Source organism: Mobula hypostoma, chromosome 14 (assembly GCF_963921235.1).
Source record: "Mobula hypostoma chromosome 14, sMobHyp1.1, whole genome shotgun sequence".
Classification (NCBI taxonomy): Eukaryota; Metazoa; Chordata; class Chondrichthyes; order Myliobatiformes; family Myliobatidae; genus Mobula; species Mobula hypostoma.
The window spans coordinates 12,899,694-12,927,257 of record NC_086110.1 but is presented as its reverse complement, the minus strand read 5'-3'; the positions used below and the strand labels follow the sequence as shown (position 1 = coordinate 12,927,257).

The window sequence follows — 27,564 nt, the reverse complement described above, 5'->3', positions numbered from 1 at the left end:
TTTACCCGTAGACTTAAGGAAGCTTGGTTTTTTCATACATATATAATCCACACTTACTTATATATATAATCATTGCTAACCTGTGTGATTTATTTACTTTGATATTACTGTATTGCGTAGTTACTGATGAATATTATTAGTTTATATCAACACGAGACTCCAAAGTGGTTTCTATTTCCGTTGGTTCTTTATCCCCATCACGGGGTACGTGACAAAATTGGGGCCTACGTCCACGATATGAAAAAAATTGGTTGGAAGGCTGGTTTGAATGGACTGGGGGGAAATCCCTTTTAATTTGTTTGTGTGGAAAAACAACAGAAATGGAGGCTGCTGGATTTCTGGAATCGCCAGACCCTGTGTCCTTGAAGAAGGCTAGGAAATATGAGTTGCGGGACATCGGCTCAGATAAGAACGCACTTACATGAAAAAGGGGCGGCGACACTGTCAGATGCTGCTAAATTAGCAGACGAAATAATCCCTAACACATAAAGTATTTTTTCCCCACTAAGAGTAACCCACAAGGGAGTAGAGATAATCCACCGGCTAAACCAGAGAGTAAACCAGGGATTAGTGATAAAAGTAAGGAGGAAGGGAAACAGCCGGGGGAAAAATTTCCCAGTTTTAAATTTTACTCTTGTGGAAAACCTGGCCATGTGGCGTCGAATTGTTTTGCTACGAAAAGGGGGAAAGGAACAGAAAAAGAGAAAACCCCAACTGGCTGTGTTCAGACGGCTAAAATACCGCTGAAGAAAAGGGGGTCGAATCGAGTTCAGGAAGAACTCGATAGGTTTACTTCAGAAGGGTTTGTGTCTGTGAAGGAGGTGTCAAACTCAGTCCCAGTTAGAATATGGAGAGATACTGGAGCGTTCCAGTCACTCATATTAAGGAATGTTTTGGAATTTGGTGCGGAGACAGACACTCGAGAAGTAAACATCATTAAGGGCATTGGAAAGGGAACAGAGGCCGTGCCCTTGCATAAGATAATCTTGAAATGCGACTTGGTGTCGAAAGCAGTCATAATAGTGGTCCGATCTGAGCTACTGATAGACCACGTTGATGTCTTACTCGGTAATGACCTTGCAGGTGGGGATGTTTACCCAGCAGTTGACCTCACAACCAAGCCTGCTGCTGCTGAGGACCCGCCCAAAGATGCTGATGTGTATCCCGCATATGCAGTGACACGAAGCATGTCCAGAAAGGCTGCTGCTAATATTGATTTATCTGAGACTATCCTACCGTCCCTATATCAACAGGATTTAGGGGGTAGTAAGGCTGAGGAGAGCAAGGTGGAGAGGAAAGACCTGTCCTTGTCAAGGAAGGAGTTTATAGAGGAGCAGAATAAAGATCCAGAAATTGTGGCTTTAAAAGAGACAGCTCTCTCTGAGGAGGAGATTCAGAAAAAAACAGTGGGGTATTATCTCAAGGATGGGGTGTTAATGAGGAAGTGGAGACCAACCTCTGTGCCTGCGAGTGAGGACTGGGCTATTGTGCACCAGGTGGTGGTTCCAAAGGTTTATAAGGTTGAAATTTAAGCCTGGCCCATAAGTTGCCTTTCGGGGGAGATTTTGGAATAAAAAAGACGGTGCACAGGATCCTGAGGGAGTTTTATTGGGCTAACGTGAGGAGAGATATTGTCAATTACTGTAGAGGGTGTCATACTTGTCAGGTGATGGGAAAACCTAACCAGGCCATTCCAAAAGCACCTCTTCGGCCAATCCCTGCTTTTGGTGACCCTTCTTCCAGGGTCATAGTGGATTGTGTAGGCCCGTTGCTAAAGACTGCAGCTGGTCATCAGTATTTGTTAACAATAATGTGTGCTGCATCTGGGTTCCCGGAAGCTGTGCCTCTCAGAAACATCCAGGCCAAGACTGTGGTAAAGGCACTCAGCAAGTTTTTCGCGCTGGTAGGGTTACCCAAAGAAGTTCAATCTGACCATGGTAGCAACTTCACTTAAAAAATGTTCCAGCAAGTAGTGTCTGAGCTAGTAGCTCAGCAGATTGTGTCATCTGCCTACCACCCCGAGTCTCAAGGGGCTCTGGAGAGGTTTCATTCCACTTTTAAAACTACAATTAAGACCTACTGCCATGAGAATGACAAGGATTGGGATGAGGTGATACTTTTTGCTGTGAGCGACACCATTCAAGAGTCCCTGGGGTTCAGCCCGTTTGAACTCATTTTTGGCCATAGGCCCAAAGGACCTTTGACCCTGCTCAGGGAGCAATGGTCTAACCCAGATGTCTGTGTCCACGTGTTAGACTATGATTTAAAATTCCGAGAAAGGCTTAACAAGGCCTGCGACCTTGCCAGGAAGAATCTGCAGCACTCCCAAATTAAAATGAAACACTGGTTTGATAAGAGAGCGAGGGAGCAAGTGTTTGAAGTTGGAAACAAAGAGCTGGTGCTGTTCCCTCTTGTGGCCAACCCCCTCCAAGCAAAATTCCATGGGCCATACCACATAGTGAAGAAAATTGATTCTTTAATTATGTTATTGAAACTCCTGATAGGAGGAAGGCCACGCAGCTGGCTCACGTTAATATGTTGAAACCATATCATGATTCTGAGGCGGTGCCAGTAGGTATGACCATTAAAACAAAGGGGGCTGAAGAATTTGATAATGAGGGAAAAAAATCATTTCACTAAACTGAGTACTGTGTCTGCAAGACTTACAAATTCTCTTATCTTAAAAGACCTTACTGATAAGGTTTGTCATTTGGGGCCTCCACAAAGACAGCAATTGCAGGAGCTAATTAGGAAGCACAAAGATTTATTTCTGGACACACCAAGACGATGCACCGGGGCATTGTATTATGTCATTCTGAATTCATCTCCACCCATTAAACAGCATCCTTACAGAATGAGCTTCGAGAAAAATAAAGTTGAAAAGGAGATCGGGTACATGCTAACAACTGGTATTATTAGGCCATCTACCTCAGACTGGGAGTCACCATGCGTCCTTGTGCCTAAACCAGACGGTAGCATGAGACTCTGTACTGACTACCGGAAAATTAATGCCATAACCAAGACGAATACTTATCCTATCCCCAGAGTGGATGACTGCGTTGATAAAGTGGGAAAGGCTAAGTACCTCACGAAGATTGATCTGCTGAAGGGATACTGGTGTGTTCCATTGACTGACAAGGCCAGAGAAATCTCAGCGTTTGTTACACCCTCAGGGCTCTATGAATACAATGTGTTGCCCTTCGGGATGAAAAATGCACCAGGGACTTTTCAGAGAATGAGCAATTCGGTGATTAAAGGGTTAGAACACACTGAGGCCTATATTGATGACCTAGTGGTCTGGAGTGACACATGGGAAGAACATATTGCAGCGGTAGAGAAACTGCTTGACAGACTTTCTAAGACCATTCTTACGGTGAAACTTGCTAAAAGTGAATTTGGCCATGCCACAGTCACGTACCTGGGGTATCTGGTGGGCCAAGGCCAGTTGGCTCCTGTACAGGCCAAGGTTTAAGTGATTGATGTATTTCCTGTTCCAACCAGCAAGAAAGCTTTGAGAAGGTTTTTAGGGATGGTTGGGTATTATAGAAAATTCTCTGAGAACTTTGCCGACGTTGTTCTCCCCCTAACAAAGCTCGTAGGGAAGAGTGAAAGGTTTGAATGGAGTGACCTTTGCCAGGAGGCATTTCAACATGTGGAAACCATCCTGTGTTATCATCCTGTGCTCAAAGTACTTGATTTTTCAAAGCCAGTTTCTATAACAACAGGTGTTAGTGACGAAGCTGCTGGGGCAGAACTGTTACATAAGGGAGTGAATGACATTGAACACCCAATAGCTTATTTCTCAAAGAACTTTAATGTACACCAGAAAATTATTCAACTGTTGAAAAGGAATTACTAGCACTTATTCTGGCTTGACAACATTTTGAGGCCTATGATCAGAGACCTCCAAACCTTTCTGTTGCTCGGAGACCACTTCTGGTTTGCATGGGTTATAATCCATTGGTGTTTCTAACTGAGATGAAGGATAAGAATAGAAGATTGTTAAATTGGAGTCCGATATTGCAGGAAGGTGACTTAAAAATCAAACATGTAAAACGTACTGATAACATCATAGCTGATTGCTTATCCCAATGTTTCGTTGAAACCTGTAACCATTTTTGCTTTGTCAACTGATGTTTTTTCACTGTATTGTTTAAAACCCTGTGATAGACCTTTTTTAAAAAATCGTCTTCGACAATTTTTTTTCCCTGAGGAAGGGGAGTGTGAGGGGATCCAGGAGTGCCCCTATAAACTGTTTGGAGAGAGACATTTATTATAGATGGTTTGCTTGGAAAGGAGAGAGAGTAGAGTTATTTGCCACCGATGTGTTACTTTTCAAAAGAGAGAGAGAGAGAGACGAAGATGAACAGTTGGACTGTCACTTTAAGGCATCGGAAGTAGGTTTGGATTTCTACTGAGTTTGGAGTTGGAGACAGCACCGAGCAGCTCGAAGGGTGCTATGGTGACCAAAGGCAGATTGTTGATATTTCTTCAAGGACTTGTTGCCTACTTGTGCACTCCTTTACAGACAAAGGAAGCAGGGACTCTTTGAATGACAGGTGATGCTCAGCCTGGTGAATTAAATGGGAGGCCAGATGACACAGACCTCAGACACATGATATAGACACTGAATGACCATTGTTGTGCCCGCAGAGACAGTGGGTTTTGGAGAATCGATCATGCGGATCGATCCAAATTGCTATTCCACCGGTCAAGAAGGGATTGACTGGTGGGAGTTGTCTATGTGTCCACCCTCGCCTGAGTGATAGCTCCACCACAGAAGACCGGTCCCCCTGGTTAAAGTCACAGTCGGTGACTTGCAAAGGATTTCGGAGTACGACGAGAAGATCGACAGCAACAGCTCACCTGAAGACTCAACTCTCTCTCTCTCTCTCTCTCTGTCTCTCTCTCTCTGTCCATCACTACTCAACTAAATACCACTAACTGAACTGAACTGAATTTTACTCGACATCGTAAGACTGTATCTTTTTACCCCTAGACTTAAGGAAGCTTGTTTTTTTCATACATATATATTTCACACTTACTTTTATATATAATCATTGCTAACCTATGTGATTTATTTACTTTGATATGACTGTATTGCGTAATTACTAATAAATATTATTAGTTTATAGCAATACGAAACTCCAAAGTGGTTTCTATTTCTGCTGCTTCTTTATCCCCGTCACGGGGTACCTGACAGTACAGTAGACAGATAAAACTTCTAAGGATATATTTTCATCACTGAAAACAGGATTCAGCATTCCAGGCGAGCACCTGCAATTCTGATAAGAAAAACACCACTTAAACTGAAATTAAAGCACAAACCTGAAAAATGAAGAAATTATCACTCTAGAAGAAAAAAAAAACTTAGACAATGGAACAATATGACCGTCTCGGAGACATACCCGGGATCTGAGTAGATTAGATGTCATCAAGGAAGGGCCGAATGCCTGGATCAGAGTTGGAGACCTCTTCTCAGAACAAAGTACTTCCTCGTGACAAAACATAATCAGGTGGTTAACACATAAAAATACTAAAAATACAGAATAGGAAAACCAACAAGAGTTAGACGATTCATGCAGAAAATGTCAAGAGAAACCAGAAACAATCCAACACATTACAGGATCTTGCAGCAGTTGAAGTCAGTCGGATTACTTACATGGGGCAATCGAGCGACAAACGTTCTTTACCAAAATCTTGCTTTAAATTTCAATCTCAGAAATGGAAGCATACCTTACGATAAATACTAGTTTGGTTCAGTTTTATAGTCAGAGTCGCACAAGCTATATCACAACTAATCCATTATTTCAGATAGGTCCATTTATAATAACAGTCCGAATATTAATATTACAGGATAAACAAACAAAAACAACTTACCTAATAGATTATAGCTAGTCCAAGCACAACAAATATACAGAAATCAATGAGTAAAAATCACCCGAAATTAAAAGAGAATATTTAAGGACTATAGAACATGAACAGGGTATACCTTGTCCAAATAGTGATATCCACAACTGATATCATCCCAAAGGCATTGCACAAAAGCATTGAACAATTCGGTCAACACAGCAGTATGTATAGCAATCTCCAGAAAGCCACAATATTAAACACCAGTCCGAATTTTGCTGGCAGTTGAGAAATTAGCTTGCTTGCCTATGCTCGTACTTCAGGCTTTACCAGCTCGAAACAATAATAATAACAACAATAATAATCATCATCATCAACAACAGCATACTGTGTCTGAGCTTGGCGATCGTAAATTTCAAGGGGCACCTGAATAAAGGTAGGTCCTGAGCCCTAGACGATAGGTCACGAGGACATGCCCCGTTCGACACCACATAGTTTTGGAGGAACGTAAGTGAATGCAAGATGAGTGAAAAAGTGTATCGTCAACAACGGGTGCATCAGTATGAAGATGGTACTGTTATGAAATCTAGATGTGCGGACATGCTGTGTCCTAGCAATTAAAGTGTCTTTATAATTCAGAATATTTCGGGTCACTGTCACTAAGAATGTGCAATGATTGGTCGACTTTCCTGCCTATGGTGCTGGGAAAGCAATCGGATTGAACAGTTTCAAACAGAGTATTGCAGTCCGAGTAGATGCAGACCAATGTTTGCCTTTGTGCTTCTTTGCGCACTTCTGGGCGAGAGGACATTACTGTAGGACTATATATCCGGGCCAATGTGGATGATTAATTCTAAGAGTTAGTCTACGTCACTGCGTGATTGCGTGATTTGTGCATGAGACCCGTTTGTCTGAAACCACTCTGCCATTTAGCGAAGCAAAACACGAATTTTATAATTGTCATCCATCCATTCAAATCCCTCTTTGATTTTGTTCATCGAGATTCTATCCCCTTTTCCAGGCCCAGAGCTGAAAGTATACCTCGGCTTATTTGCGATATACCCCATTCCCCAACACCAAATGATCGTTCTTTTCCACGCCGAGCAATGCCAAACCTTAACTCTGAAATTCATTGTTTTTCTTCTCTTTTGTACTCCTTTTGGTAACCTAACTTTTTTGTGTTTTTAACGGCTCACTCACGAGTCGTATTATCTGAAGTGCTCAGAATCAGAACGTGTTTAAAATTATTCTTTTTGCTATGCTCCATCAAGATATGGTAACGATTTTAAAACTATATCTAAATAAACGTTCATGCTACATGTATTGAACCTACTGTGCAATATTGTGTGTGTGGGTGTGTGTGTGGGTGGTTGTGCTTTCCTCTATCTGACTTGATGGAAATGTAAATCATTTGTCGAAAGAGGCACATATTCTGCATGTGAAACGCGATTTTAAATCCTCAAGTGCGAAGTTTTCTACATTTGCAATGACAACATGCACCCAGTACAGATTTATTTGCTAAATGAGACAACACACAGAGCAAAGTAACTGCACTCACGATTAGCTGGTGACGTCATGGAAACTCTATGCGGTCAGAAGTTTCACCGCCTCAAGCGAGTAAGTTGCAGATACCCACGTTATCGCGTTAAAAGCTTAAGTGAAAAGTAAGAAAATTAACTTAAGTAAATTACTTCTAAAGCTATTTCTGAAAAGTATGTGTTCCTGTACTCACGATATGTCATTCAAAAGCAAAAAATGTATGTCCACCATTTTATATCAGTTAAATACCTGTTTTAAATATTCGAATATTTTTCTAAGAACGTCGAATAATTGCAATTTGTAATCCTTGGCAGGATGAACTGTATAAATACAAGGTATTCGACTGATGCTAAAAATCCAAAGCTACAGTACAGCAAATGCTGAAGCACTTGGTGGAATTCTCTACCACAGGAAACAGTTGAGGCCAGTTCATTGGCTATATTTAAGAGGGAGTTAGATATGGCCCTTGCGGCTAAAGGGATCAGTGGGTATGGAGGGAAGGCTGGTACAGGGTTCTGAGTTGGATGATCAGCCATGATCATACTGATTAGCGGTGCAGGCTCGAAGGGCCGAATGGCCTACTCCTGCACCTAGTTTCTATGTTTCTATGTTTAGGCAGCATCTATGAAAAGGAATAAACAGGCGACGGTTCAGACCGAGACCCTTCTTACGAACTGAAATAGACAAATTAAAGTCAATGCCAAGGGAAAAACTCTCTTATAATCCGCCGAACAAATGCATTGTGAAAACGTCCAGTTGGAAAAATTGTCGATAATTTCCAGCTGAAGCAGTTGCCTCTCGGAATTTAGATAATATCACTTGAGGTTATGATAAAATATTGAGAAGGACAAATTGCCTTGTATGAATGTAAGCACAAATCCTAAAAAATGCTAGAGAAGTATTGCTTATATATACCTAGTATTTTTGTCCTTTTAAATTCGCAGACTGTTAAATGGCGAATGAAGTATGTTTTGCTGCGTTATCATGTGTATACTAATACACAGCGAAATGGAACGCGGATAAAAGTTTTGAAATATTTCTCTTTAAATACGGAAAAAATCTTCTTAATCTCAGTTAAAACAAAGCCTATATTGAATTTATGAAAACTGACATTTTAACATAGTACATTTATTTAATACGGCATTGTCAAAGTGTATCAGAAATGTTCCACAACAGAGTCGATGAACAAAATGAGAATTGAAGATAATTTTTGAGTTGAATGTTGAAATGGTTCAAGCATGAAGGCTTGAGAGATGCGATAAGAAAAAATATACTTATATTGTACTAATGGGCTAATTGGCGACCATTTGCAGTATGTTCTAGGATCACGAAGTTTCATGATATTTATAAATGACAAATACAAATAAACAAGGTAGCAAATAACCTGGGTAGTATTTGGTGTACATGAGCTGAGTGTCAGTGGAAGCAAATGCCTTAGATATTGGAAATTTAGAGTCCACACCAACTCAGGAAGCAACTGTGCAAAATGCCAGATTTTATTACGTGTTGAAAGCTCCACGGCCTACTTTTGTCTACACAGACGGTGCCAAACTAATAGGGTATTTCCAAAACCTACTACACTTACTTTTCTTCCATGTTGTTCAATTTGTGTTAATTATGTGGTGAGCTGTAACCCAGCAGAAACCATTAGTAATCATGGGAAGATATCAGAACAATATTATCTGCAACTCTCCGCATTCGAGATCATGGAAATATTTGGGAAGTTCTACAGGGCAAGGCCATGTACATTATAAGAGTTTACCATTCCTTTATAGGATAATATCTAGGGGATTGGAGTGTATAAATGACCCACAGATATAAAACGGTGAAGTAACTTGAGTGTCATGGTCTGGTCCATGAAGTCTGAATCCGGTTCATGGTCCGGTCCATCGATCCTTGTTCCAGATTTTCCTGTTTTTTACCTTGTTCTCTTGGGTGCCTTAATTGAAGCATCTGATTCTCATTATGGGCTGGCACATAAATACCTCTCAAACCAAGGTTCCTCTGTTAGACTGATCCCTTATCCTTCTCATCTGAATCCCTGGCAGCTACTTTGCAGTTTATCTCAACAGTTACTTCGTCACTAACTTTCGTCTGTAACCTTCGTCTGTTACCTTCGCCTGCTACCTTGCCTGCAACCTCGCCTACTTGACCCTCTAGTTCAAACGCCGGAGTGAGACCGCAGCCTTACCACTCCAAGATAAGGAACTATCTGAAGTTGAGTTTGGAACTGTCTCTCTGTGTCCTTGTGTTTAGTGTCCGTGTCAAAGAAGTGTTCGGGCCTTAGGTCCTGTCCCCAAGGAGGGGTCCCGGCCCCGTACTCAAGAGCCAAACTAAGCCAAATCCAAGAGCCGAGCCAAAACTAGTCCGACAGCCTCATCCTGCCTACGTCCAAGGCTCTGAGCGTCCAGTCCACGTCTAAGGCTCCGTGTTCCAAGACCAAGTCCAGGAACCGTGTTCCAGCCCTGACCAAATCTGAGCTTCGCGTCCTCATCTAGTTCCAGTACCTCGCCCAGCACGGTGCTGGAGATCCCTCGTCCTGTGCTGGAGATCCCTCGTCCTGTCCAGGAGTTTCTTGTCTAGTCCAAGCCTAGTCCAAGAACCTCGTCCTGTCCAAGTCAAGGCTTTGTGTTCTCGTCCTGTCCATGTGCTTCGGCCTGTGCAGGGTTGTACCACGTCCAGTCCTGTAGCCTAGCCATGTCCACTCCTGTAGACACGTCTTGTCCTCGCCGAGGTCCTGGTGTCCGAAAGCGAGTCAAGACCCAGGTTCCGGGTCCCTCTCCAGGCTCCGGGTCTCTGTCCAGGCTCCTTGTTCCTAGTTCCACGGCCGCTTCCCCTGCTTCTAGCCCAAGCCCTAGCCCAGGCCCTGAATCCCAGTCTCGTACAGGGCCTGTGTCAATGTCCAGCTTTGTTTCATCCCTTGCTTTCTTGATAAACCTAGTCCTGTTCCTAGTTCTGCAGTGTCTGTGTCTTGCATTTGAGTCCGCTTCCAGAGACAATTTCTGGTCTTAACCAGATTGATAAAACACCTCTTCAACTATCAACCTGATGTTCCTTTAACAATTAAATGATATGAATGAGTCGTAGAACTGAATTATATTGGGCTTTACTTCAAACAATACTGTGAAGCATACAAGCTGAGTAATACAATTCTGCAGAAACGTTCAAGTATAAGTTGATTCTATTTGTAATGCATTTGTTGATTCGAAGCCACACGTACCTTTGTTTTGGATCTTACAAGATAAATGACAGAATTAACTTTGATTTAAATGATACGATATTTGTATTTCAAAACTTCACCATTCATCGGATTATCTGGCACCTAACCCAATATTAACAGCAAACGTAGAAACGTGTTGTGATCGACATCATGTGTACATACTGTATGAATAAATTCATGGCTTTCATAACATTGCGAATCTGAATCGAAATTAACAAAAGAACATATTCATTGATCGCTATTATGGAGTCACATCAATAAGAAGGAAATATTTTTCCCCGACTGAATGCTCGATAGGTGTTATTGCTTCATTATGACGAACAGAAGCAAAGTAAATCAATTCCGATTTGATTCTAACTGTCAGCAAGGTACCCCATATAGCGATACACACGATACCTACTCAGGTATGAAGAAATTCCTTCACTGATACTATGCTGGAGGTCGAGGTCGAACCATGGTACTGAGTCGAATGGTTATCTTCCGAATCGAGTGCAGATCGAAAAGTAAGTAAATAGTTTGAGGTAGATTTTGGAACCAGTACCTCTGAGGTAGCTGAAAGCACAATGTAACTTAGACTGGAAAAAAGCATACTTTGGATGAGATTCAAAAGAGATGAAGGTGAATGTAGTACACAAAACACAATATTGGAATAACAGGTACTGCTACACACGTTCAGAAAGTATCTTCAGGCGATCTTACTTTGGGTGACAAAATCGATTTGCATTATGATACAATATTCGGCGGTAGGCTCATGGATTTGCCCCCCTTTCCTTTAAATGTAAGCATAATTCTTTGATCGGAGGTGAGAATCAAAACAATTTGGTGAGATGAAACCCTTTCTTTAGTTTCTATAATTGTTGAATTAGAGCACAAGTACTGCAGTAAGCGAAGCAATTAACGTTAATTCTATAGAATCTTAGAACTCTGCTGAACAGAAAGAAGCCATTCTGACTGCATTACATACTCATTTGCAAAATATTTACAATGAACATTTTTGCTTTCCTCCGGAATCTGCTTTAAACATTTGGCGGGAATACATATCGCTCCTCAGCTTGAAGAGACTGTGCAAAACTATGGAGTATTGATCTTAATGTGGGAATATTTGTAGTCCTCTTTTATTGACATTTACAAATGCATACTTGCATTAAGAAATGATACAATATTCCTCCAGAGTGACGTCACAGAAAAACAGGACAAACGAAGGACTAACACTGACAGAACCACATAATTGTAACATATAGTTACAGCAGTGCAAAGCAATACAATAATTTGATAAAGAGTAGACCATGGGCACGGTAAAAACGAAGTCTCAAAGCCCAATCGACTCCGAGTCCCCGATAGCAGGCGGCAAAAGGGGGAAACTCCCTGCCATAAACCACCAGGCACCGACGTCTTGCCGATGCATTGGAAGTACCCGAACTCAGCCTACACCGAGTCCGTCCAGCCGAATACTTCTAGTCTCCGATCAGCCCCTCAGATACAGCCTCCCGAGCGCCATTCACTGCCTAGCGCCTTCGACCTCGACCCGGCCGATGAAACAAGCAAAGCCGAGGATTCGGGGCCTTCTGCTCCGGAGATTCTGGTTACCAGACAGCAGCAGCGGCAGAGAAGCGGGCATTTCAGAAGTTTCTCCAGATGTTCCTCCATACTCTCACGTCTGTTACGTCTGTCCCCATCAAATCACAATTGTGCACGGTACCCTACTTGACAGATAACAGATACCATTCACCAGAAAGGTCGCGCACGCTGCGTCGCGCCGCCATCTTATCCTCCTCCTATATTGTTAGGAATATGAGATTTTTTTTAATACTTGACATTGTGAAAACAATCATGTTAACCTGGTACGACAATGTATATCCTATTATAGTTTACAAAATTTCACTCATTATAAAGATTGCCTACATACCTAGAAATATAAACAGGTTTCACTCGATCACCCATTGTGCCCCTTTGCACAGCCAACCGTATCTTTAATTCTAATGAGAGAGAGCTTAGTTTTACGTTACAGGTAACATGTGATGCCGAATACAAAAATGTGTCTGCGGCAGAAAACACTATTTCCAGAAGGTAAGTTTTCTGTCAAGATTTCTGCCTTGATCTTCAGATATTCCTTTTTCTCGACAGATAAATACCAAAGATGAGAGTACTCTGTTTAGTTCCCCATGAACCACTCTCTGTTCTCCATTAGTCCATTCTTCATGTGGTTTAAGAATAGAGCAGTAACTTGGAGCAATTACTAAGCACTTCAAAAGAAGTTTGCTGATAAAAATTGGCCTCGGTTGGGATTATCATGGTAGCTCTTAGGTGCCAAACTGAATAACGCTGCCGATTATTTTCAGTTTTAAATGCTTTAGAGATGAACTTACATCTCTATGTTTTCACCAGCATAAATTTGTTCACCCTTAACTAGGGCGGAAAAGCAAGGGTAAGCAAGCACAGCTCTGGTTAGGCCAAAGGATTGAGTGTAAATCTAGATTTCTAATTTGTGAGACAACTTTGCACACGGGACGAGATAATCCTTTATAATATTGCGTCTTTAAATGTCTCTGCCTTCATTACAAATATATTAAATTGTTTTCATAGAAACATAGAAACATAGAAAATAGGTGCAGGGGTAGGCCATTCGACCCTTCGAGCCTGCACCGCCATTTATTATGATCATGGCTGATCATCCAACTCAGAACCCAGCCTTCCCTCCATACCCCCTGACCCCTGTAGCCACAAGGGCCATATCTAACTTCCTTTTAAACATAGCTAATGAACTGGCCTCAACAGTTTGCTGTGGCAGAGAATTCCACAGATTCACCACTCTCTGTGTGAAGAAGTTTTTCCTAACCTCGGTCCTAAAAGGCTTCCCCTCTATCCTCAAACTGTGACCCCTCGTTCTAGACCTCCCCAACATCGGGAACAATCTTCCCGCATCTAGCCTGTCCAATCCCTTTAGGATCTTATACGTTTCAATCAGATCCCCCCTCAATCTTCTAAATTCCAACGAGTACAAGCCCAGTTCATCCAGTCTTTCTTCATATGAAAGACCTGCCATCCCAGGAATCAATCTGGTGAACCTTCTTTGTACTCCCTCTATGGCAAAGATGTCTTTCCTCAGATTAGGGGACCAAAACTGCACTCCAGGTGTTTCAGCAAGGTTCTTCTAGGATAAGTGTTTCAACTGTATACTCTCCCGGATAAACTCCTCAACAAACAGACCTCAATTACATCCCGTGGGATCGAATAGTCAAAATTTGTGTTACCCATGAACAACTGTACGCCCCAAGCAGCCACATAATTTCAGATCTAAGAAGACAGGAGATACAATTTAAAAATGGTGACAAAGCTTCTATGAAAATGGCATAACATCCCCACCGCTTCGTGGGAATTCGGAAACATAACTGCTCAAAATGGCGAGGTGTTTGACATGGTAATCAGAATATTAACTCCGTTCGTAGGAAACATATGGAAGCTCAGTATTGTTTCATTGCCAACCAAGCTGCTTTTCAATATCAAACAACAGGAATTCTGCAGATGCTGGAAATTCAAGCAACACACATCAAAGTTGCTGGTGAACGCAGCAGGCCAAGCAGCATCTATAGGAAGAGGCGCAGTCGACGTTTCAGGCCGAGACCCTTCGTCAGGACTAACTGAAGGAAGAGTGAGTAAGGGATTTGAAAGCTGGAGGGGGAGGGGGAGATGCAAAATGATAGGAGAAGACAGGAGGGGGAGGGATAGAGCCGAGAGCTGGACAGGTGATAGGCAAAAGGGGATACGAGATGGCATGAACATTGACTTCTCTAACTTCCGCTAGGCCCCACCTCCCCCTCGTACCCCATCTGTTACTCATTTTTATGCACACATTCTTTCTCTCACTCTCCTTTTTCTCCCTCTGTCCCTCTGAATATACCTCTTGCCCATCCTCTGGATCACCCCCCCCCCCGTCTTTCTTCCCGGACCTCCTGTCCCGTGATCCACTCGTAAAGAGTGGTGAATCTGTGGAATTCTCTGCCTAATTAAGCAGTGGAGGTTACATCAACAAGTATATTTAAGACAAGGTTGGATTGATTTTTGCATAGTGTGAGAATTGAGGGTTCCGGCGAAAAGGCAGATCGGTGGAGATGAGTCCCTGGTCAGATCAGCCATGATCTTATTGAATGGCAGAGCAGACTCGACGGGCCGGATGGCCTACTCCTACTCCTGCTCCTATTTAAAAACGCAAACACGAGGAATTCTGCAGGTCAGGCAGCATCTCAAGGAAGAGGTACAGTCGACGTTTCAGGTAGAGATCCTTCGTCAGATCCTGATCATGTCCTGATGAAGGCTCTCGGCCCGAAACGTCGACTGTATCTCTTCCTGGAGTTGCTGCCTGGCGTGCTGCGTTCACCAGCAACTTTGATGTGGGTTCCTGCTCCTATTTCTTATTTCTTGTGTTCTTATGAAATTCCTGAACTTATGCATAGCCTATTACATAGCAAACATTCCGATTCAAAAAAATTAAATGAAAAAAAAACTAAGATGCAAACAGAGGTATTTCGGCAGATATCCAGGTACAAGGATAATTAAGTAAATTATATCATTACTTTGTTCCAGGAGGAAAAGTGAAGTAGGGTTAGATCTTGCGTGTGGAATTCTACGGGATTATGATGTTCTGGTTGTCCAATTGTGTTCCGCAGGATTTTGTGTTGGAACTATTTCTTCTAACGTTATATGTTAATGATTTTGCTGATAGAATTGATCGCTTTGTGGCAAAGTTTATATCGTAAAATAATGGTTTCAAAAGAAAGTGGGGTAATATAAAGAATATAGTACAGCAGAATTACTGAAATAATAACCTATGGTAATGGGATGCCTATGTATGCTGGAATACAATGCAATACCATTTTTTTTCCTATTAGACCCACCGAGTTCTATTTTCCTGCAGTTTGAGAATCTTTTCTACCTGAAATTTTACTAATAAATGCTGTGGTCGGAATATCTCTTTGTAATTGCCATCACTTTTAATTGCAGGTTATATTAGGACAACAGAAAGCATATAACATGGATGTGATATATCTAATGCAAATCATTTCCAGTACTCCCTCTATCCAATTGACGATTGCATACGTTTGTGGAAAGTCAATCATTTTCCTTCGTTCACTTCGCCGTTAACCTTTAGGCTGTTACAAGCGGGGCGTTGGGAGCGGACCGAAATGCAAGTCACAGACACTGAAGTACTAGGAACAGGACTAAGTTTGTCAAGAAAGCAAGGGAGGAAACGATTCTGGACATTGACACAGGCCCTGGACGGGAATAGGATTCAGGGCCTGGGCTAGAAGCACGGGGCCGGACGTGGAACTAGGAACACGGAGCCGGTACTAGGAACTCGGAACTCCGGAACCGGAGTCTGGACAAGGACCCGGAACCTGGGTCTTGACTCGGAACCGGAACCCGGGTTTAGGCTAGGCCTCGGGACTAAGATCTTGGCAAGGACTAGGGACTAGGATCTTGTCAAGGACAGGACGTTGCTACAGGACAGTACGAGGTACTCCAGCACAGAGGACGAGTCTCCAGCACCGGGCTGGACGAGGTACTCCTGGGCTGCGAGTGGCTCTTGGACTAGATTTTGGCTCGGCTCTTGGATTCCGCTTGGTTAGGCTCTTGGATACGGAGCCGGGATTCCTCCTTCAAGTGCAGAGCCGGGACCCTTACCAGAACACAGGGCCGGGACCCTTTCTTGGACGCAGGGTCATAATGACTGCCGAGGATTCGGATTGGGACGATACAGCACAGGAGGAGGAATCTCCAGCACCGGCTGGGCGAGGTACACCTGGGCTGGGCGAGGTACTCCTGGGCTGGGCGAGGTACTCCTGGACTGGACGAGGTTCTCCTGGGCTGGGCGAGGTACCAGAACTGGATGAGGACACGAGGCTCAGACTTGGACAGGGCTGGAACACGAGCGGCTGGACTTGGTCGTGGAACACAGGAACACAGAGCCTTGGACTGAAGCACAGGAACACAGAGCCTTGGACTGAAGCACAGGAACACGGAACACAGAGTCAGGACCCCTCCTTGGGAACAGGACGTAGGGCAGGGACTGGTACACAGAGCACAGAAACTAAACACGAGGACACAAAGGGACAGTTCCAAACTCAACTACAGGTAGTTCCTTCTCTTGGCGTGGCAAGGTTCCGGTCTCACTCCGGCGGTTGAACTTGACGGGGATACTGATGAGGTGTCAGGCGAAGGTTACAGAAGGAAGGGGAGGGAACAGTCCAGCGGGGAATCCTTGGTTTGAGAGGTATTTATGTGCCAACCCAAAACGAGAATCGGGTGCCTCAATTAAGGCACTCAGTGGAACTGGAAAACCCAGAATAGTGAATCGTCGGACCGGACCATGAGATAGGCATTTGTTGGATGAAAGTTGCTCCGTAAGTTGAGAGCACGATCTACAAACGTAGATAAGATTCCGGCTGAGAATATTAAGTGGCAGTTTCCTTCAGCCAGAGATAGATTCCTTGTCGTGATCGAGTCGGTACTGAGAGGTTTCTTCATTGAGAGGTTTTTATTTCCTAGTATTGTAATCTCTACCTCCTACTATTGTGCATGTGTATTTATTGGAAACATCCGAGAATGATATTGTTATATTTCATACCAGTTGAGAATCTAAGCATCTGAACCATACAGGGAAGTGAGAGAGGATCAAGCACAATTTTGAAAGTTGGTCATGTTTATAAATAATCAAATCATATTTTTGTATCAAATATTCATAAATGATATTTAAGTACGTTCATTGTTCCATATTTTGCTCTTTGCGCAGTTCTCTGCCTCTAGCTACCTCTGCGTTTAAAGCTGGAATTCTCTCTGCAAGTGACTTTGTTTCATGACTTAATCTAAACCTGCTCGTTGGTCTCTCGGGATTTCACAAGTACCTAGTCACTTCTCATATATCGTTCGGATTATGCTTTTTAATATTCTATTAATGCTTTTTGTGATGTCTTACAGTGAGAAATGCACATGGTAAAAAGTTATTTTCTCTTCTTAGCTAATTGAATCTGTTGAGACAGTTTTCGAGTGAAAGTTCAGAAACAGAAACGATGTCATTTCGAAATTGCGATTACACTATTTGCAAAGGCATCGTAAAAAGAAAAACTCTCTTAATGCAAGTAAAAATACTGTTTGTAAAGAGCCACTATGTAAGATTATCTGTTCGCTCCATAAGTCCCATCATCACCTTAAAACCCGTGTCATACTGCGTCTCTTGTAATCTTTATTTGTTCAGGCCTGAGTTCCCTATTAAAATGCTCTACTTTCTTGTCTCGCGGTCTCAATACATTTATATATGTTTCGCGGTTTCTCCTTTTTTTAACAGATCCAGAGGACTACAATAGCATCCTGATTGTTCGATGCGCATTGGGCGGACTGGCAATTGTAATGCTGATTACAATTTTGATAAGAATCGGAGTTAAGTCAAAACGTGGTAAGATCATGAATGGTTTGACAAGTATTTCCATTTATTACCTCTGCAGAAAGAAGGGGGAAATGATAATGTGAGAATCAAGATTTTCAAGGCATTATCGGATACTATCCGATAATCCACAATCGACAATACTAATCAGAAATAACAGGATTTTTTTTTAGATTATGAGAACACTCAGTCCTCTTTGATTGTCATTTAGAAATGCATGTATGCATTAAGAAATGATACAACGTTTCTCCGGAGTGATGTCACAGAAAACAAGACAGATCAAAGACTAACACTGACAGAACCACATAATTATAACATACAGTTACAGCAGTGCAAAGCAATACCATATTTTGATAAAGAACAGACCATAGGCACAATAAAGAAAAGTATCGAAGTCCCCAGTAGATCGACTCCCGAGTCCCCGATAGCAGGCGGCGACAGGGAGAAACTCTCTGCCATAAATCTCCAGGCGCCGTCAACTTGCCGATACCTTGGAAGCAGCCAACCCCAGCCGACCCTGAGTCCATCCGTCCGAAAACTCCGAGCTTCCGAGCAGCCTCTCCGATACAGCTTCCGGAGAGCCATCCTCCGATACAGCTTCCGGAGAGCCATCCTCTGCCGAGCGCCTTCGACCTTTCCCCGGCCGCTGAAACACGCAAAACCGAGGATTTCGGGGCCTTCAGCTCCGGAGCTTCCGCTTACCACACAGTAGCAGCGGTAGCAAAGCATGCATTTCAGAAGTTTTCCAGATGTTCCGCTGTGCTCTCACGTCTGTCTCCAACAAATCAGGATTATGCATGGTCCCCTACTTGACAGATACAGTAATAGATATTCATCACCGAAGTGGCCGCGCGAGCTGTCATCGCGCCGCCATCTTCTCCCCCCGCCCGGGAGGTATTTTATATTCCCGTTCAAGTTATCGAATCATCCCTTGTACCTACGATTTTCAGACACCTGGAGTTTTCAGGCTGTGACTTCCTGCGGCGATTATACGCAAGTAATCATACTTTTACTGTAAACAACAGGAATTCTGCAGATGCTGGAAATTCAAGCAACATACATCAAAGTTACTGGTGAACGCAGTAGGCCAAGCAGCATCTATAGGAAGAGGCGCAGTCGACGTTTCAGGCCGAGACCATTCGTCAGGACTAACTGAAGGAAGAGTGAGTAAGGGATTTAAAATTTAAAATCCCTTACTCACTCTTCCTTCAGTTAGTCCTGACGAAGGGTCTCGGCCTGAAACGTCGACTGCGCCTCTTCCTATAGATGCTGCTTGGCCTGCTGCGTGGCCTGCTGCGTTCACCAGCAACTTTGATGTATGATACTTTTACTGTCATAGTTTCGTTCTTTTAACATGACTGATGTTGTGCTACCACCACTCTACTCTTTCAATCAAAATCCAGATCCATGAAAGTCTAGATTCATGAAAGGTTGTGTTCGGCACGTGGCCAAGTGGTTAAGGCGTTCGTCCAGTGTTCTCAGGATCGCTAGTTCGAGGCCTCAGCTGTGGCAGCGTGTTTGTTCCCTTGAGCAAGGCACTTAATCACACATTGCTCTAGTGTGTGCGAGGAGTGGCGCCCCACACAGACTTCCAATGTGCGCCTTGTAAGGCATGAAAATGCCCGATCGACGTTCCCTCCCCATGCACAACACATTTCATGGCCACAGTGTGTGCAGATATTATTTTGGACAGCTGTCAGGAGTTGCACCTTTAGGCAAGAAATTTGATTGCAATCCACCGCGCAACTTCAACTTTTCTTACATTACCATTATTATTTAGGGTGTTGTATTTTTAATCCATTAAGTATTAAAACAACCTTCGAGGAAGCAAGTCCGAGCGGAGAACGGGTTGGTGATATAGCTTTTACTTTTTGCTTCTGCGAGTGTATATTTATAGGGGAATATTATGATCAATTACGACCGCAGAATGGATATGTCTGTGAGTGTATGAGAACCGATGACGAACTGACCTGCACAACGCTGCTTCAATAGTCCATAGTGTCCGAGGAAAAGAAAGGTGACAGTTGTCCCTGCGTAAGCTGTTGGGGAAAGGAGGGAGAAGGAAATAGCTGCGGAAGGAAAAAGATGACAGCAGATGAGAAACTCACCCGACTCGTAGAATAAATGGTGCTTGAAAATCAATTTCAGTCTTAAAAGATCATAAAGACTTTCAACGCTAGGGAAAACACATTTCGTACCGTTTCTGAAATAACGTACATGGCAATATCATTTACTGGTGTTAGAATGTTATTATGCCGCATTTCACTCATTTACGCTTATGTTTTAATACTCATTTTCTCTTTATGGAATTGGAATTGCATTTGACTCGCCACTAACAGAGTTAACTATATTTTTGTAACAGGCTGGATTCGTGGCAGTTGAACATAACCTTCCCTATGCTGCACCAAACGCGAGAGAAAACAAAGTTATTCACCAGGTCAGGCGCCAGGAGGAACATGTTGTCTAGGCAAAGGTAAAACCAAGGGATTAGGGGCGGGGGAGATATAAAACAAACATTGTTTAAAAAAAAATTAAATTAATGTCTTAAGCTGTAAAAACGCATGGGTCTAATTTTGACCTTATGGTGGTTGGTGATGGTCATCTGTTTGTCTCGAAGGACAATGGCTGAGGATGATCATCATAAGCCAGGGCGAAAAGTATGGAGATCCTGGGATCTCCATTCGTCAAAATCCCCCTCTCGGCCTCACCGGTCTACTCCAAAGGAAAGCTCATGAAAAAATACGTTTGGCAACAGCTGGGCTGCAGTCAATAACGTTCAGACGCCTTGGGAGAACCACTCCGGATTTGCTGCCTGCGTTTACTCCCGTGATTTTCGTCTCTACCAAGGCTGCCCCCAAGGCAGTGGAGGTATTTACCCATAGCTGGGGATCTGGCTTACGAGCACCAGGGCTTGCCCGCACACCAAGGGGCCCGCGTGCTACATGTGCAGGGGCCAGACCTCCTCCCCGTCATCCGAAAGCAGTTAGGCTTCCGTGTAAGATAATGCTTTATGCAATAAATGTAAAACATGACAACGAAACTTTGGTGAAGAACAAAGAAACAGCGATTTCCCTTTTCTCTCTTCAGTACAAACTGTATAAAATGGCTGTAATCTGAAAATGAAAATTATTAAATACAGTACAATTGTATCTTAAATTCTATCGCTTTGCTTTTTTTTGCTGAACAATTGACAAAGAACTGATATTGAATTACTTCCACAGACTCGACGTGGCTGAGGTGAAATGTTGACAGTGTCCGCTCTGCACCATCGGCATTTAAGCAGAGCAACAAGGATTCAGTGTAGGCAGATGTCAAGCTTTCACAATAAGGGAGAAGCTGAAAATCTGAAGGAATGCATGGCCAACGGATTGTTTCCCCTTATGTGCTGCCGGGGAGACTAAGTAGCGGCGGCTGAAATAATACTGAAAGTTAAGAATAAGAAAAGTGGACATTGTGATAAACGGGTGGAATTTCTTTCTGACTCTATCAATAAACATATTTTCAACTGCAAAAGCAAGGGCAGCGGTGCCAATTTAAATAGTGTCAAAAATCTGATCTTGTTCTATTTGTTGGGCGCGTGGCCAAGTGATTAAGGTGTTCGTCTAGTGATCTAAAGTTGCCAAGTTCGAGCCTCAGCTGTGGCAGCGTGTTTGTGTCCTTGAGCAAGGCATTTGCTTAGTGTCTGTGCGAGGAGTGGCGCCCCACACAGACTTCCAACCTGCGCCTTCTAAGGCATGAAAATGCCCAACGCAAGCCTCTCATGGTCTTAGTGTACGTTCCCTCCCTCCCCTCATATATATCAGCCTGCAAAACAACTATATCGCTGGCGAGTTTCACAATTTCGTAATGAACTCTTGCGACACGATGCAACCACCGGTGAGATCAATAGATGAATCAGGTTACGGAAATCAGACAGAAATAACAGAAAAAATGCGCTTGTATTGTGAGTACGCCAAACATTTAGTACGACTTCAACGATTTCTCTACTCTCCTAATTAGATTTTGCTAAAATTCATTTTAATTAAGGAAAGAAACGTTCATTCTTCTGTGGGACAAAATAGGCTCTTGCCGTTCAAATTCTATGTTAATCAAAAAATGAAATCTTGAAGGACGCTGACATTAACCTTGTGTAAAGCGGTAGCAATCTAAAATTGATAACTGATGAGTACATCACTAGTTTATTTTACTATCGTTTGATTCAATGAGTCACTGAATGCTGGATTTTCAATTACTTTCATAGACTAAAAAAATGAAGCTGACCGTCTGACTTGCGCAGCTCGCCAGCTTCACAATTCCATGAACACATCACCATCCAAACTTCAAAGCAAACATACACTGAGCGCAGATATACAGTAAACACATCAAGGAAGCTGTGAAGCTGAGAATCCAGTTGTAGTTCAGAGCTGTAGACCACCAATGACCGCAGACCCAAGGCATTGCTTCGTTTCATTCCTTACATCCAGACAAAGAATGACAATCGGTATCATATATATATGAGTTGGGAAGGTAAGAGGTCATTTTCGTCTTCTCTTCGATATTTTTTGATGCATTCGAGCCAATTGTCTCTGAAAAAATAAAAGTAAGTAACTGAAGAAAAGGATCGGGAATACTGTGAGCCAGACTCAGCCATTCCGTCTGTCTCTCTACTGTCCGGCCGGCCATTCAACGTGATAATGTCTGATATGCTCATTCACAATCTGGTCCTCTTCTGGTCCATCGCACATTCTCCAATCATTCCAAGCGAAGGGAACTACTGTACTTTCCAGTTCATACACCCCAACGCTTTTATTTCAACATTCCTTAGACGCTGATAAAAAAAAAACAGCATCCAGAGATTCGCCGCTATTGGCGAGATAAAGTTGTTTTAATGCAGGGAGAAGACGTTAATTAAAAAGTTATTTTCGCTCCGTTGCAACACATCCATCACTCCAGCCCACAGTTTGGTTCCACCTGTCACCTGACAGCTTCGGTCGCACACCTCCTTCTCACATTTATTTATTGTGTATCTTACCTCTAAACTCTAATCCCGTGTGTCACGTACCCCGTGAAGGGAATAAAGAACCAGCAGAGATGGAAAACACTTTGGAGTCCAGTATTGCTATTAACGAATAATATTTATTAGTAACTACGCAATACAGTGATATAAATGTAGATAAATCAACCAGGTTAACAATGATTATATATATATATGATTAAATCTGTAAGTGTGGAAATATATGTGAAAACCAAGCTCTTCAGTCTAGGGGTAAAAAGATACAGTCTTACGATGATGAGTAAAGTTCAGTTCAGTTCGTGGTATTTAGTTGAGTAGTGATGGAGAGAGAGAGAGAGAGGCAGAGATTTGAGTCTTCCTGTGAGCTGACGCCGTCAACCTTCTCGTTGTCCTCCGAAGTCCTTTAAAAGTCACCGACTGTGACCACAACAAAGGGGACCGGTTTTCTGTGGTGGAGCTATCACCCAGGCTTTGGAATGTTAGTACTTGCAAGACGTTTGTGAAAGAATCTCTTTAGCTATGACAACGATCCTGGTTGATGGGGATGATTTTATGTGATAAAGCCATGTACCTGGTTATAGGTCAGATATCACACAATATTTCATAAATATTCCGACCCGTCTATTGCGAAAATCAATCCAACAGTCCCCAGAGAAAACTGGCACTGTCGAATCAATATCGTTTTAACCATCTTGATTTCACAGAGAATTTACAACTTCTGAAATCCTGCAAAACAAAAACCAAAATTAAAGATTTAAAAATCTTAAAATTCCGAATATTTTTTCCTCAGTTATCAGTACTTTCAACAGTTTGAATGTTTTTTTTTAAGCAGACAACAAGTTTCATTTAACAAACATCTGGTGGTTTAAGTACAATCTGGTGAATGTTTGTAACATGTCCAGTAAACCGATACGACATCCGCACTTTGTTTTACCCTTGACTGTCCATCCCATCATTTCATTCTATTGATCAGTAGGAGAATATACCTGGCACCTCCAAAAGCCAGGGGGATATTTTTTCATGCAACTTCATTTCATAGGTGTGGGACATTTGTTTGCAGTCCTTTCTTCTTTCCTGGATTCGAACATGGACACAAATACGAGGCCCCAGTTCGAGAATATTCTGCTGGCTTACGGGAATAGACCGTACATGCACACATCTGATCCGGCCTATTATATAACCCACACACACATATAGAAACATAGAAACATAGAAAATAGGTGCAGGAGTAGGCCTTTCGGCCCTTCGAGCCTGCACCGCCATTTATTATGATCATGGCTGATCATCCAACTCAGAACCCTGCCCCAGCCTTCCCTCCATACCCCCTGATCCCCGTAGCCACAAGGGCCATATCTAACTCCCTGTTGAATATAGCCAATGAACTGGTCTCAACTGTTTCCTGTGGCAGAGAATTCCACAGATTCACCACTCTCTATGTGAAGAAGTTTTTCCTAATCTCGGTCCGAAAAGGCTTCCCCTTTATCCTCAAACTGTGACCCCTCGTTCTGGACTTCCCCAACATCGGGAACAATCTTCCTGCATCTCGCCTGTCCAATCCCTTTAGGATTTTATACGTTTCAATCAGATCCCCCCTCAATCCTCTAAATGGCAACAGGTACAAGCCCAGTTCATCCAGTCTTTCTTCATATGAAAGTCCTGCCATCCCAGGAATCAATCTGGTGAACCTTCTTTGTACTCCCTCTATGGCAAGGATGTCTTTCCTCAGATTAGGGGTCCAGAACTGCACACAGTACTCCAGGTGTGGTCTCACCAAGGCCTTGTACAACTGCAGTAGTACCTCCCTGTTCCTGTACTCCAATCCTCTCGCTATAAGTGCCAGCATACCATTCGCCTTTTTCACCTTCTGCTGTCCCTGCATGCCCACTTTCAATGACTGGTGTATAATGACACCCAGGTCTTGTTTCACCTCCCCTTTTCCTAATCGGCCTCCATTCAGATAATAATCTGTTTTCCTATTTTTGCCACCAAAGTGGATAACTTCACATTTATCCACATTAAATTGAATCTGCCATGAATTTGCCCACTCACCCAACCTATCCAAGTCACTCTGCATCCTCTTAGCATCCTCCTCACAGCTAACACTGCCACCCAGATTCGTGTCATCCGCAAACTTGGAGATGCTGCATTTATTTCCCTCATCCAAGTCATTAATATATATTGTAAACAACTGGGGTCCCAGCACTGAGCCTTGCGGTACCCCACTAGTCACTGCCTGCCATTCTGAATAGGTCCCGTTTATTCCCACTCTTTGCTTCCTGTCTGCTAACCAATTCTCTATCCACATCAATACCTTACGCCCAATACGGTGTGCTTTAAGTTTGCACACTAATCTCCTGTGTGGGACCTTGTCAAAATCCTTTTGAAAATCCAAATATACCACATCCAGTGGTTCTCCCCTATCCATTCTACTAGTTACAGCCTCAAAAAATTCTATGAGATTCGTCAGACATGATTTTTCTTTCACAAATCCATGCTGACTTTGTCCGATGATTTCACCGCTTTCCAAATGTGCTGTTATCACATCTTTGATAACTGACTCCAGCAGTTTCCCCACCACCGACGTTAGTCTAACCGGTCTATAATTTCCCGGTTTCTCTCTTCCTCCTTTTTTAAATAGTGGGGTTACATTAGCTACCCTCCAATCCTCAGGAACTAGTCCAGAATCTAACGAGTTTTGAAAAATTTTCACTAATGCATCCACTATTTCTTGGGCTACTTCCTTAAGCACTCTGGGATGCAGACCATCTGGCCCTGGGGATTTATCTGCCTTTAATCCCTTCAATTTACCTAACACCACTTCCCTACTAACATGTATTTCGCTCAGTTCCTCCATCTCACTGGACCCTCTTTCCCCTACCAGATGTATGTATGTATGCATGTGTATATATCACATTAATTCTGCATTGTTCTCACGCCACTCTACTATCACTGGCATTCCAAGGAAAACTCCTCCAGATAGAAAAAAACAGAGTCATACAGTACACAACAGGTCCACCGGCCCTGCACGTCCATGTACCAACAAATCTATTCCAGCTAGTCCCATTTGCCTGTGTATGAAACGTATCACAATAAACTATTTTCTATCCATCTACCAATGGTATCATAGACAACTACAGCTCAGAAACACGCCCTTCGGCCATTTAATCCGAGTCAAACCATTTAAGCCGCACAGTCCAATGCAGTCGCCAAGCATACACTCTCTGAAGAGCATTGATATTTGCTGGGTTCACCCTTACACTGTCCAGAAGAAGGCTGTGGCAAACCACTCCTGTGGAAAATTTGCCAACAACAATCACAGTTATGGAAAGACGACAGACGACACAGTACAAAATGAACAAACGATGTCCTGTCGACCTGCACCCAGACCATGGGCCTCCATGCCCATCCCATCCATGTACCTATACAAACTTCTCTTAAAGGTTGAAATTGGTATCGCATCCATCACTTTCACTGGCAGCTTGTTCCACATTCTCATACCCTCTGAGTGAAGAAACTTCTACTCATGTCCCCCTTAAACTTTTCACCTTTCACCCTTTAACCTATGGCCTCTGGTTGTCGTCCCACCCAACCTCAATGGGAAAAGTCTGCTTGCAATTAACCTATCTATACCCCTCATATATGCCTCTATCAAAACTCCCCTACATCTTCTTCGTTGTAAGCAATAAATTTCAAACTTATTCAATCTTTACTTGTAACTCAGGTTAACTCAGGTTCTGATTGGCAAAACAGACAACGTTCTTATGAATTTTCTCTGTACTCTTTCAAACTTATGTACATCTTTCCTGTAGTTAGGTGACCAAAACTGCACACAATGCTCGAAATTACGCCTCACCCACCTCTTACACGACTTCAACGTAAAATCCCAACTCCTGCATTCCATACTTTGATCTGTAAAGGTCAATTTGCCAAATCTTTCTTTACTATTTGTGACGCCACTTTTAATGAATATGGGCGGGTATTCCCAGATTCCTTTGTTCTACGACACTCCTCAGTTCCTGGCCACTCACTGTGCAAAACTTACCCTGGTTGGTACAACAGGAATTTTTATTGCACTAAATTATAACTGCTGGTCCAAATTCCGCTGCGAACTTTGATAGTCTCCCTCTTTGTCCACTACACTGCCAATCTTAGTTTCATCCACATATTTGCTGATCAAGTTCGTCACAGGTCTCCAGACAAAGAGGCATCCATCTACTAGCACTCTCTGGCTTCGTCCGAATAGGCAATGTCTAATCCAATATACTACCTCATCTAGAATGCGAAGGGATTGAACCTTCTTGACCAAACTCCCATATGGGACCTTGTCAAATACTTTGCTGAAATCCATGTAAAACCATGTCCATGGCCTTATCACATAAAATCTTTTCCAATCAAACAGGCTCGTTGTCCAAGTTAAAGAGATGCTTTCACAAACGGCTTGCAAGTACTGCAATTTCCAAAGTACTTTGAGTTTAAACGGAAAAAGGTTTTCGATAATCGATAGACTATAGAGAATCAATGAATGAG

General features: G+C 42.8%; 1 long non-coding RNA gene across 1 annotated transcript in view; it reads left to right on the top strand.

The window, feature by feature from the left end:
• The window catches only part of LOC134356441 (uncharacterized), a 35,079-nt gene extending 13,574 nt beyond the window's left edge, over nucleotides 1-21,505 (top strand). The window contains exons 2-4 of the long non-coding RNA XR_010020352.1: nucleotides 17,949-19,041; nucleotides 20,407-20,517; nucleotides 21,266-21,505. This is a non-coding gene — a long non-coding RNA (uncharacterized LOC134356441). The remainder of the gene's footprint in view (nucleotides 1-17,948; nucleotides 19,042-20,406; nucleotides 20,518-21,265) is intronic.
• The last annotated feature ends 6,059 nt before the right edge of the window (nucleotides 21,506-27,564 follow it).